Raw genomic sequence first — 14,265 nt, 5'->3', positions numbered from 1 at the left:
AACAGTGTCAGTAATGAACTGAATTCCCCAGGCAATGAATCCTAGGAAAATTAGATGTTCTGTTACTCAACGTGTTAACCATTTTAACAGTGAAAAGTTTAGAAGCTGGGATTCCACAAGGATGGTCTGTGAAAATAACAAATAATTTGTTTAAAATATCTTATGATGTGGTATTTCAATGATGACTCTAGATCCGTGGATTTGATTAAAATTACGAGGGGTGATTGATAAGTTCCCGGCCTAAGGTAGAAGGAGTCAATTTAAGAAAACCTAGCACATTTATTTTTCAACATTTTACCCTCCTACATTTACACACTTAGTCCAGCAGTCATGGAGCACACGGATCCCTTCTTTGTAGAAGTCGGCATGTTGGACTTCCAGAAAGTGGTCCACAGCAGGGTGATTGATAAGTTTGTGGCCTAAAGTAGAAGGAGATGAGTTATTAACTTCAAACTTTCTGCATAATCACTCAAAGAGTTGAACTGCACATGCATGTAACGAGAGCTGTATAACTCATCTCCTACCTTAGGCCACGAACTCATCAATCACCCCTGCAGTGGACCACTTTCTGGAGGTCCAAGACGCCAACTTCTACAAAGAAGAGATCCGTATGCTCCATGCTGTATTAAGTGTGTAAATGTAAGAGGGGACTATGTTGAAAAATAAATGGGCTAGTTTTTCTAAAGTTGGCTTCTTCTACCTTTGGCCACGAACTTATCAATCACCCCCCCCCGTTTCTGTTTACATTTATATAAGTTTGATTATTGATGTTTACGCATGTGACCATTCTAGTACTTGTTGATTGCTTATGGCTGTTTGCAATATTGTCTTGTAAATTGCTGGTTGCTATTGTGTTGTCTGTTATGGTATGCCCTGTGCTTAATGCTTGGCACCGAATCGCAATCAATGCTGGTGAGTTTCACTGACTGGCAATAATGTGATTCTGAGATTAGAGAGTTCCTCTCATTGTTGGTAGACAGATGTCATTCCTTTCTCTAGCAATATTTTCAAACGATTTACTTAGAAAAAGGAAGTTTGTTATTATAATTCCCTGCACATTTTCTTCATGTACCCTTATAAATAGCTCAGCAAATTAAAAAATAATAAATTCCTGAACTAATAAACCCAGGAACCTGAAGACCCACACTCAAAGTTTGGTGCCTACCATCAGATTTCTAAACCATCCATGATCCCACAGAAATTACTTTGCTATTCCTTTTTTGCAATTTTATTGTTTAGTTTTTATTTATATATATATGTCATACTGTACTGGTGCAACAGGACAACAAATTTCATGACGTACCACATAGCAGTGATAATAAACCTGATTCTAATTCTGGTTCTGCAGCCAGCACACAATCTCTTCTGCTTAAGAGAAATAGAGATTCCCCATAAAACAATTAGAAGCACAAAAATTATTTTCTCACTGTGGATCAGCTTCCTTTCACATTAATGGGAATGCTGGGTGGAATATCAGACAACTGTTCAGGATCACGTATATGAAATCAGCTAAGCAACATTTTGTACTTCACATCCCTACAAATAATCAGCTAGCCCCTAATAACAATATGAAAAATATTATCAATAGACATTATTCTATTTGGCATGTAAAGTTTGCAAATACCTAGATGCATATCCCTCACTGAATGGGTGTGCAAGGACAAGTTTCAATGATAAATTATTAGCTATTAGCTTTTGTTTAAGTTTAAGCAAAGTTGCAAAGTGTCACTGTCAACTGATTATATATGGAATGCACAGTGCTGTAAAAATTAATGCAGAATTACATAAAGCTCAGAGTTTTCCATACCTGAAGGGATGGTTTTTACAGGATTACAAACTAATCTTCCATATTTAGTATCTAGTCTGGACAGCTATGGGACATTTACAGTTCTATGCAAAAATCTTAGGCATATACTGTATATATAAATAGGGTGTCGACGACCTTTGAACAATACTGTAGTTATTTTATGTATTGTACAGTACTGCTGCTGCTGCAAAAAAATTTCAAGACATGAGTGATAATAAACCTCATTCTGATATGGGTCTCTATTGCGGACTGAGAATGGGAGAGGGGAACCATGGTTGAGAAATGGGGAAGTGAGAGGGAAGGAAGAAAGATCAATAAACCAACTGTTTGGATTAAAATGATCTTGCCCGGTGTGCCAGGGCTGAGTGTATCTGCACTCGCCCCAGCACTCCTCTGCCACACTGCTCCACCCTTTGCTCATGCCAGATTTACAAACTCACTCTCTGCTCCACATTGACAACCACAGCACTGTGCAAAAGTCACAGGCAACCTAGCTATATATATGTGTACCTAAGACTTCTACACAGTTCTATAAGATTGGTCTCTGAATACTACGTACTTGGTGAGACAAGAGGAACTGCAGATGCTGGAAATTTAGAGCAACATACACAAAATACAGGAGGAACTCAGCAGGTCAATGGAGGAAAATAAGCATTAGACATTTTGGGCCAAGTCACTTCAAAATGACTGGAGAGAAAGGGCAGAAGCCAGAATAAATAGGTGGAGGGAGGGGGAGAAGCAGAGATTTCAGGTGATACATGAATCCAGGTGTGACAGGGAAGATGGGGAGATGGTGAGGGTGGCAGGGGGAGGGGGGAAGTGGGAATGATTTAAGAAGCTGGAAGAGGCTGGAAGGTGATGAGTAGAAGAGGCAAAGGGCTGAAGAAAATGAAATCTGACAGAAATCAGAATCAGATTTAATATCACTGGCATATGTTGTGTAATTCATTAACATTATAGCAGCAGTATACTGAAATACTTGATACGTAAATATAGGGGACAGTCGACCATGGAATAAAGCAGGTGGAAACAAGACGGAGGAAAGTGTGGGTGATGGGCAGGTTGGAAGGGCAAGGGAGAGGAAAGAGAAGGGGTAAAGAGGCCAGAGGTATCAGGGAAAACAAAAGGTGTGAGGAAAACAGAAGTGAAAAGTTACTGGAACGTTGATGCCATCAGGTTAAAGACAACCAAAACCTGACACAGTTTGGGGGAAATTGCTTCATCGAGCGTCCTTGTTTAATCCACTGTAACAACCAGAATCTCCCATTGGCCATCCACTTTAATTCCACTTCCCATTCCTACACTGACATGTGTATCTACTGCCTTCTCTACTGCCATGCTGAGGCCAGATGCAGACCGGAGGAGCAACATTTCATGTTCTGTCTTAGTAGTCTCCAAACTGATAACATTTGCTTCCCCACTTCCTTCCCACACAATGTCCTCTTTCTTTCCAGTCATGATGAGGGGTCTTGGCCTGAACTGGTGACCGTTAATCCCCCTCCACAGATGCAGACTGGCCGACTAAGTTCCTCCAGCACTTTGTGTATGCTAGTTTATATTTGCTGACATATGTCTAGCCCATGCCTGAACACCTCTAATGCCACAAGAGTCTAAAGAAATTTGGCTTGTCCCCGTCAATCCTCACCAATTTTTATTGTTGCACCATAGAAAACATCCTATCTGGAAGCATAATGGCTTGGCATGGCAACTACTCTGCACATGACCACAAGAAACTATGAAGTTGTGGACACAGTTCACCATCGCTAGAACTTGTCACTACTTCTCAGTGCCTCAGTAAAGCAGCCTATTAATCAAAGACCCACTCATCCCGGGCACTCTCTCTTCTCCCCTCTTCCACTGGGCAGAAGGTACAAAAACCTGAAAGCATAAACCACCAGGGTCAAGAACAGCTTTTACCCTGCTGCTATAAGATTATTTTGTAGCTCTTCAGCACAATAAGTTGGACTCCTGACCCCACAATATACCTCATCATGATCTTGCACCTGTTGTATACCTGCATTGTAATTCTCGGTAGCTGTTACATGTTTTTCTGTTTGGTTATTGTTTTATTTTGTTTTACCTCAATGCACTGTGTAATGAAGTAAACTGTATGCTTGACAAACTATTCACTGTATCTTGGTACATGTGACAATAGTAGTAGTAATAATAATAATAATAACAATAATACAGTCTTATAAAAGACACCATACCTCACTATAAATACAAGCCTGATCCAGTTTTAGAGTCAGAGTCCCACAAATTATATTATGACTGATTCATTATTACAAATAGGACAATCCATAATAACCATCTGGATATAATATTACAATATAAACAAGCAAGAACAACTTATTAAATTGATGTAGCCATACCAAACACACACATATAGAAATCAATGTGAAAAGCACCAGAAAAGTGCTGAATTAAAAGAGGAAATTGAGACTATGGAACATGAACAAGAGTATACGTTGTCCCAATAGCAATATCTACAATTGGTATCATCCCAAGGTCACCACACAAAGCACTAAACAATTAGGACTATACAGGAATAGTTATGTAAACCTTCAGAACACCAGTAGAGTAGTCTGAAAGTTCCTAGCAATTGAGAAATGAGCCTGCTTGGCTATGCCTGTACCTCAGGTTTTACCAGCTTGAGTTGAGAAAAAATAAAAGTTAAAAATAACTAACAAAAAATCCAGTCCAGGTTGCAGAAGCACTGGCTGACCTCTGGTACTTCAATCAAATATCCATCCTCTATAATGGCTAGTATTATTTCATTATACAATGCTACCCTGCCACTTTTTGATAGCTAGGCATAATCACTTGCTGGACACATCATTCAATAGTAATTAAAAATAGGATGTATTTTTCCTCTTTGTTTGACCGGGATTCATGGAGTCAACATGATTTTACCACAAATGTCACTGACTTGAAATCACCACCAGAATACTGCTTCACCACATGGTCAAACAATTGATTTCAGAGGAACAGGACAAACTGTTTTTTCCAAAAGCTATAGGGCTATTAAAACAAAAACTTCACACCACCTTAAAAGTTTCTTCCCCCGGGCGGTTAATCTGATGAAGGGTTTTGGCCTGAAATGTCAACTGTTTACTCTTTTCAGGTTGCCTGGCCTACTGAGTTCCATCAGCATTTTGTGTGTATTACTTAAATTAATCTGATCAACTATTCTAGTTAGCTTCCACCTTTCGCCCAGAGTTACGTCAGTAACTGCACTGCACTGTAACTAAACATTTTATAATTCTGTCTACATTGTAAATACATGCTGCTATTTATTTATTTATGCACATTTTATTCCATATGCATACTTCCAGCATTATTTTATATAATTCTTTATAAATGTTGTATATTGTTTTTTTTGTTGCATGTTGCACCAAAGCACAACGAATTCCTAGTACCTGTAAATGTACATGGCGAATAAAGTTGATCCTGGATAAAGGACGTGAAGAAGATTATCCAAATGCCACAATCTGAAAGCATCATCTACAGCGGACTCATATAGAACACAGAACTTGTACAGCACAATATAGATCCTTCATCTTACAAAGTTTTAAAATACTCCCAATCAATATACCCTTCCCCCCTACATAGGCCATAACTCTCTATTTTCCTTTCATCCTTGCTGTCTATCTGAGAGCCTCTTAAATGTCCCTATTGTATCAGTCTCTAACACCACCTCCCATAGAAAAAGTATACATTTCTCGGATATCAAATTTACCTATTGAAACCTATTGAAACACCACGTTCCAGGTCTTTACCACTCTCTGTGTAAACAGCCCACCTGTGCCATCACAACTAAACTCTGCTCCACTCGCCCTAAACAGATGCGTTCTGATATCGGTCACTGCCGCCCTGGGAAAAAGACACTGGCTGTTGTACAACCTTAAGACCCTAAGACATTGGGGCAGAATTAAGGTCTTTGGGACATCGAATTTGCACTGCCGTTTGATTATTATCCCTCTAAACCCCATTCTCCTGACTCCTCCCTTTAACCTTTAACACTTCTGCTAACAACAACCCATCTACCTCTGCTTTATGTATTCTCTATACGTTGGCCTCCACGGCCATCGGTGCCAATGAATTCCAGATTCACCACCCTCTGGCTAAAATTCTTCACTTCTGTACTAAAGGGATGTCCTTGTATTCAGAGGCTGTGTCCTCTGGACCTAGACTCTCCACTATAGGAAACATCTCCGTGGTTTTGTTTTGTAACTCCAAACCATCAAACTAATTTAAAGGAAAAGACAGAGTCCGAAATGAGAGTCCAACTTAGTTTTTATTGTCAGTGAGGTGCACACGTATGACATGGTAGAGTCAAGATGTATGCAATTCCCTTATTTCATACATATAACTATAATGAATTATTTAAACAAAGAATGCATAATCAAACAGCATATTTACAGTATTACTCAAATATTACTTAAATACACATTTACGTTCACTCTTTCTAAGCTTTTTAATTTTCGATAGGTTTCATTGAGATCCCCATCCTCTTTCTAAACTCGAGAAAGTGCAGGTCTAGAACGACCAAATGCTCCTCATACATTAACTCTTTCATTCCTAGAATCATTCTTGTGAAACTCCTCTGGACCCTCTCCAATGCCAAAACATTCTTTATTAGATAGGGGTCCAAAACTCTAAATGTGGTCTGACCAGTGCCTTATAAAGCCTCAGTATTACATCCTTGCTTTTATATTTTAGTCCTCTAGCAATGAAAGCTAATATTGTATTTGCCTTCCTTATGACCAACAAAGTGGCTGAGTGGGGCTCCACTCTATCTATGCCTCTTATAATCTTATACATCTCTATAAAGTCACTTCTCGTCCTAGTAAATCTCCTCTACACTCTTGCTAATGCTTCTGCATCCTTCCTAAAATGAGGTGAACAGAACTGAACACAATACTCCAAGTATGGTCTAACCAGAGCTTTGTACAGCTGCAACTTTACCTTATGGCTCTTGAGCTCAGTCCCCAAATAATGAAAGCCAACAAACTAATGCTTCCTTATTCACACTATCAACTTGGCAGCAACTTTGAGGGACCAGTGGACTTGGACCCCAAGATCCTTCTGTCCTTCCACTCTGCTAAAAATCTTTCCATTATCTTTGAATCTGCATTCAAGTTTGACCTTCCAAAGTGTATCACTTCATACTTTTCTTGACTGAATTCCATCTGCCACTCCTCAGCCTAGCTCTGCACTGTGTCCTGTTGTAACCTGCAATAACCTTCTAGACTATTTATAACACTATCAACCTTTGTGTCATGTGCAAATGCACTAATCCACCCTTCCATTTCCTCACCCAAGTCATTTATTAAAATCACAAACACCAGGGTTCTCAAAGCAGTTCCCCACATAACACCACATCACCAAACTCCACACAGAGTATATTCCATTTACTACCACCCTCTACCTTCTGTGTGCAAGCCAATTCTGTATTAACACTGTGAAGTTTCCATTGATCCCATCCCTCATGACTTTCTGGATGAGCCTTCTATGGGGAATCTTGTCCAACTGGCTTACTAAAATCAATATAAACCACATTCACTGATCTACCTTCTTCAATTTGTATTTTTCACTTTCTTGAAAAAGCCAATCAGGCTTGTGAGGCACAACCTGCCCCTTACAGAGCCATGCTGACTATTTCTAGTAAGTCTATACTTCTCCAAATTCTCACCCCTAAGAATCCTCTCCATGAGTTTGCCTACCACTGACATAGAACTCACTGGTCTATTACCCTTCTTGAACAAAGGAACAATATTTCCCATCTCCAATCCTCAGATACTACTCCTGTGGGAAGTGAGGAAGCAAATGTTATCTTCAATGCCCTAGCAATCTCTTTCCTCGCTTCCTGTAGTAACCTGGGATATATCCCATCAGGGCCCAGGGTGTTATCTATACTATTGTTTCTCAAAAGCTCCAACACTGCCTTTTTTTTTAACCTCAATATGCTCTAGCTCATTCATCTGTTTTGTGCTGACCTCAATCATAAAGGTCCCTCTCACTGAAGCAAAGTATTCATCAAGGACCTCCTCCAACTCCAGGCAAATGTTTTCCCTTTTATCCCCAAGCAACCCTACCAATGATCTAATTATCCTACTGACCTTCACGTACATGTAGACCCTGGAGTTCTGTTTAATCCTACTTGCCAAGTCATCCTCATGTCCCCTTCGAGCTCTCCTAAATCCATTCTTATGCTCTTCCACCTCTCTTCTCAACCATAGTTCTTTCACCCTGCCATATTTTTCCTACCTCAGATGGGACAAATTTATTCAGAACCCCATGCAAGTGCTCCCTCCCTAAACAACTTCCACATTTCCACTGTGCATTTCCTTGAGGATATCTGCTCCCAATTTGCGCACCTAAGTTCCTGCCTCATACCCTCATAATCTGCCTTCCCCCAATTAAATACCTGCCCATACAGTCTGCTCCCATCCTTGCCCATGGCTATGCTAAATGTTAGTGAGTTATGGTCACTATCTCCGAGATGTTCATCCCGCGAGATTTGTCATCTGAACAAATTAATTACTTAGTACAAGATGCAGTGAGGCCTCTCCTTCAGTTGGTCTGTGTACATAATGTATCAGAAATCCTTCCTAACACATCCAACAAACTCTGCCCCATCCAAACCTTTTGCACTAAGGTGTCAATCAATATTAGGCAAGTTGAAATCACCCATGACAACAACTGTTATTTTTGACCTTTACAAAATCTGCCCACTTAATTGCTCTTCAGTTTCCCTGTTGCTGGGCAGAATGGGGGGTGGGGTGGCTGTAGACTACTTTTAATAGGGTGATTGCACCCTTCTGTTTCCAACTTCCAACCCACATTGATTCAGTAGGTATTCCCTCCATGGTATCCTTCCTTTCTGAAGCTGTGATATTACTGATGATTAGCAATGCCACTTCCCCACGTGTCTTTTACTTCCCTGTCACTGTTCAAACATCCAAACCAGGGTTTCTCAACCGAAGTTCCACAGAAAATTGCTAAGGGTTCCGCGAGAGACTGTGGTTAAAAAAGTAACATCATTTTTTGGACTTGTGCAACTCGCAATGCTAGTACTCACAGTGGTGGGCTGTGGCCAGGCAGCCCAGCTAACTATCTCATTCGAAGTCTCTCAGCCCAGTAGGGCAGAGCACAGTTATCTGATTGAGTCCATTCCCAGTCTTCAACGGGAGATAGGGGAGGCCGTTGACAAATGGTGAATGCTGTATTGCACGGAGGGGAGGACGGTAGGCTGATAATTGGTGGAGAAGAGGCTGATGAGGAACATGAAGTGCACTTTCTGAGCATTGAATGGACTCACCCAACTTGGGCTGTAATGTCAGCCTCTCCCTCTCGAATTAACTCGCCCAACTTCCCCTTATGCACTGACTTATAGGATCAAACAAGCCATCAATGTAGTAGAGCACTGGAGGGAAATTTTCATTCTAAAGAAGGAATTCTTCCACACTGCAACTCAGCTGTTGGCCTGCCACTTTGCTGTTGTTGTAAACATTGCAAAAAATGAATTGTATTGTGAAGTTTTCATATTTTTTGCAGTTTTCTCATTTATTATGCCTTTCTTTTTTATATTTTATTAACCCATGTGTTTTACAGACATGTCTCATTTAGTAAGTAAATGTTTTTTCAAAGTCTTGTATAAAATTGTGTCTTAGGCTATATTTTTATTCATATTGCTTTAGCTTATAGTTTTTAATAACTTTACTATTCAACTTTGTCAATAAATGTTCATGTTGTAAATAACATAAAATAAAATCAATTTACAATCTTTATTTCAATTAAATCTACCAAGCCTACCTTCAGAAAAATGAAATACCATTTTGGTTTAAGCCAGTTATTTAACAGAAACATATTATGTTTGCCTTATGAGTCTTTAAAATTTATGAACAGGAAAGAAAGAGATTAATTTCAAGAAAGTTAAGCTAAACTTAACTACCTGTTCTTTTCCCAGGAAAGGTTTGCAAGAATTCATTCTCTACTCATAAGAGCATTGATAATTATTTTGGATAACTATACCTACAACTTACCGATCACACTAACGTACCATGAGCTGTAAATGTCCTGCAATAGTTTTTACGCAGGGGTTCCCTGAGACCTGAAAATTATTTCAAGGCTTCCTCCAGGGCAAAAAGATTGAGAAAGGTGGATCTAAACCCTGGAACACCAAGCAGCCAATCCTGCCCCTGTGATAGCCAAAACCATTTTAAGGCCATAGCATCATAACTGCATGTACTGATCCATGTTCTAAGTTCATCACCCTTATTCAGTGTCACCAAGAGCTCAAGGCCAAAATCATCATGAGGAAATGCTGCAGATAGGTTGGGCATGTGATGAGAACAGAGGCCAACTCCATCATCGTCAGCACTCACTGAACCCCTGAAGGACAGAGGAAATGGGGAGACCAAAGACAACTTAGTGCCATACCACAGAGACAGAAATAATGACCTTGAACCACACCTGGGGCACAACAAAAGATGGCCAAGGTCAGACGGCGATGGGTAACCTTCATTGCTGCCCTAAGTGCCAGTGGCACAACTGGGAGTAACGAACTAAACAGAGCCTGATATAAGCGTTAATTACAATTCCTTGCTTCAAAATATCTAATGCAAGCTTCCCATTAATAGGATATAGTAGTATACACAAATGCTACGTATTGATGCATTTACATGACAACTTCGAAGTAACAGTGAATAACATGGGGCAACTGGGACTTGTCGCAATGCTGTAACAGTATTGGGGTGTAGTTTAATTAATGCCAGAGACTAATAAGAGATTATAAGGGGAGCAGTACATTTATGATGCATCATTTTAATTTTTTTATAATGATGGTTTGCACACATGGCACAATTAACATTTTCTTTACCACCAATCCAACATTCTGTTTCTTAAGTTACGTGAACTTAACATGAACTGTGATGTTGTGATGTTGCTGGGAAAATTTTAAATAGAAGGCTATAGGTAAGCCTAGTAATTTCTAAGATAGGGACATGTTCCGCACAACTTTGTGGGCCGAAGGGACTGTATTGTGCTGTAGGTTTTCTATGAAAAAAATTCATGCCCACAAGGCAATAAATATTTGTTACAATTTCTCTGAGATCTTAAGGAAAATTAAAGTGGTCTCCATTGTAATGAAGCACATTTTACACTCAAATCCTCCTTCAAATGTAGTATTTAATATATGTCAGTAGATATCTCTGTAAAATAGAATACAATTTGCTCTGTATCATAAGACTGAGCACCTATACCTCTTTCAAAACATCACACTAAAAACATGTTGTGTTCTTGTCATGTGATGCAAACATCATAAGAACAGCTTTCCAAAACAAGAATTGCATCGTTACCACTTAATCTCTTCAAACCTAATTGTCCTTTTTTTAAAAAAATCTTACTCAACAGTAAGAATGAAATGGTACTTTTGTCTTACATATTTTATCATGATTATCAAATTGGTCTGCACTTTTTACTCAACTTTCAAGTTGCCAATCTCAGATATTTTAGATAATTATTCCTAGCAGAAAGATAAATATAAATTTGCTTCCCAAGAAGGCAAACTTATATGCAACTTCCTTCAAATTTAATGCAAATAATGGTTCATGTGATGAATATGGCACCCCTAGAAAACCTAATAAACGTTTATATTAATAAAATTGATAAGTTTATTCTTAAGTACTAATATTAAACTTGATTGTTTTATACAATATTTTAATTCATAATTGAAACTCAAAGTAATTGACTCTCACACATATTTGACGTGTTAGTGGAACCAGAACCGTTAGCCATTGGGGCGGGCTCAATAAACCGATCAGAAAGGCCGGCTCTGTTATAGGAGTCAAGCTGGACACACTGGAGGCTGAGGTAGAACAAAGGGCCCTACGGAAAATTCTGGACAATGTTTCTCATCCTCTGCACGCCACCTTGGCTGAACAGAGGAGCACTTTTAGTAATAGACTAAGACAACTGCGCTGCTCCAAAAGAGCGGTGGATTCTTACCCTCGACCATTAGGCTCTATGAGTCAACCTATAGCCAGGGAAGTGATTATCCCCTCCTGTAAGAGGTAACCTATTTTTTATTCTTTCTTACTTCGCCTCTGATATTTGTATATCTATGCAATTGTAATGCTACCGTAACAATGCAATTTCCTTTGGGATCAATGAAGTATCTATCTACTGAAATGAAGTCATCGTTATTTTTACTCTGAGCAATTCATTCCGCCAGGGTACCGTTATCTGTCGTGGTCAGCACCACGCACCCGAGCCAACACTGGAGGGTTCTGATAAAACTACCGGCGCTACTACCCTCACTAGATCAACTCCTACTTTCAGCACAACAAAGTCTTACAGCTCACCGGAAAGGCGGGGGTATAAATGGTGTCCCAATAAGCTGAAATATTTTTGCGTTACTGCACAGTTAAACTTACATTAAAATGCACTTAAACATTGTCTTTGCTGTCCTCCCTGGTAGGACCAAACATGTAATGCCCATAAGGATGATTTGACCTTCACTGAGGGAGCGAACGATAGATAGAGGTCACACAATCAACAGCGTCAGTTTATACTGTACCTGCAGGCAATTGCTTACAGAACATCAGGAAATGGCACTAGCTTTCACAATTTTGGCAAAAACATGCATCCCCCGGAATACTGTAAGGTAGAGCGAGGAAACAACTTGATGGTGCAGTAACTCAATGGTGCAATGACATCATTTTCACATCGGTCTGAAAGCATCCATGGGAGAGGTAACGTGGTGATTTTACCATGGTGACAACGATTATTACAGACATACACTTAGACGTGCATAGCAACATTTCGAACCCAGTCCCAATATGTCAGCTACTTTACCTCCGCATAAGGAAAAAAAGCAAATATATAACCCAATGGATCGCTGCAGTTTACAATCGGTCTCCTCCCATTTTGCAGCAATTACGGTAAACAAACATTACTTTTAATGAGCCTCTGTTCCCAATATTATCAAAGCAAATTCACGGTGTCACATTTGTTGGAAAATGGTGATTTCAACACCAAAAGAGTTTCGAAAACAAACACCGGATTATCGGTGAAATTACATCCTGCAAAACAGGAAGCAAGCGTTTATTTCCATACTCGCGTAAAGGTGGCCTTATTTATTTATTAGGTTACTCGGTTTGTTGTCAATATGTTCAAAAAGTTAGGCCATGGGATTGAATGTCAATAGCAAAGGTCTGAATAACAAAGACGTACCAGAAGGTCGCCCTCTTGTTTCACACCGAAACAAAAATGTGAGCTATGATATTCTCACGCCTGTATGCGTGAAATTTTATTTGATAAGAATTATCACGGTAGCCAGGCATATCTCCCTCCCATTTTGAGTGAGTGGGTACGGAAACAAGTCAAAACAATTTTTGTTTTCTGAACAAAGCTGTTTTGGAAAATCCGATTAAAATACCGAGAAACCGTATATAATTGATCAGCATTTGGGAAATAAAAATGGGTCACCAAATCTCCACCCACTTCGTGACATCATCTTCGGCAGAACCTGGACGAGGACGCAACTCGCGTTACATATTCGCGAAGGCAGCGCAATTCGGTCACCTTTATAGGGGAAGGAGTGCAGGGAGCATTTTCACGGCAATTCCCCTGGTGTTAAGAAGTTTTTCACTGCAGTTACTTTGTTACAACAATAAACTTCCGCATTCTGTTTACGCACTTTACTTCCGGAAGAACTTTGCCCAGAGTTGACTGTCATGAGTTATTCATGCTTGGGGAGCTTGTCGCTGTCAAGAACGCGAAAATACATCCATTCTCCTTCATTCCGTTCACTCATTCACGACCCCGAACATTAATCTACAACGAGACAACACTCATCTCCGCCCGTCTTATTGGTTACTGTCGCGCTCACCTTGTTTTGTTCCTGTCCACCTCACTGCTGCTTCGCCTAGCGATGGCGACAGCACTAAAATACCGTAAAATAATCAAAATGCCAGTGAACAGATCGCTTCGTCTACTGCCTGTCGGTCAGATTAGTCTTCTTGCTATGTCTGATCAGCCGCGCTATCGCCCTCCTTTTATAAAGTGGCACTGATTCATCACCGCCCTCATTCTCGTCACTTTCGGTTTTCATTCCTCGATTTGGTTCCTGGTCTGAAGAAACACAACAGCGACCGGATCTGAAAGCCAATCGCATGATCAGCTGGAATCATAGGGCCACCGTTTTGCTAAAGGCGGATCCCGTCTCCGCGGCGGCTGACGCCGAACCCGGTTTCATCCGGGTAAAAAAAATGCAGCTCGGCTTAAAAAAAAGTAGTTGACTAGAAAACCAAAATACCGAGAACCGTAAGAGTGCAGTTAATCTATTTCTCAATTCTCAATTTTACAATTGCAAATTTAAAAAAAAACAAAGGAGGTACATTAGCCTGAAGACCCATACACAGAGAATTAGAGGAACAGGTTCTTCCCCCACC

General features: G+C 40.0%; 1 protein-coding gene across 3 annotated transcripts in view; it reads right to left on the bottom strand.

The window, feature by feature from the left end:
• The window catches only part of znfx1 (zinc finger, NFX1-type containing 1), a 51,365-nt gene extending 37,428 nt beyond the window's left edge, over positions 1-13,937 (bottom strand). Inside the window, exon 1 of one of the 3 annotated variants that reach the window (XM_063041498.1) lies at positions 13,704-13,937. The gene's annotated coding sequence lies outside the window, so the exon portion shown is untranslated. Of the gene's footprint in view, positions 1-12,389; positions 12,708-13,703 lie in introns of those variants that run through there. The other 2 variants (XM_063041500.1, XM_063041499.1) reach the window with 2 other exon arrangements.
• Positions 13,938-14,265: the final 328 nt, after the last annotated feature.

Source organism: Mobula hypostoma, chromosome 2, assembly GCF_963921235.1.
Source record: "Mobula hypostoma chromosome 2, sMobHyp1.1, whole genome shotgun sequence".
NCBI lineage: Eukaryota > Metazoa > Chordata > Chondrichthyes > Myliobatiformes > Myliobatidae > Mobula > Mobula hypostoma.
This window is presented reverse-complemented; position numbering and strand designations above follow the sequence as displayed.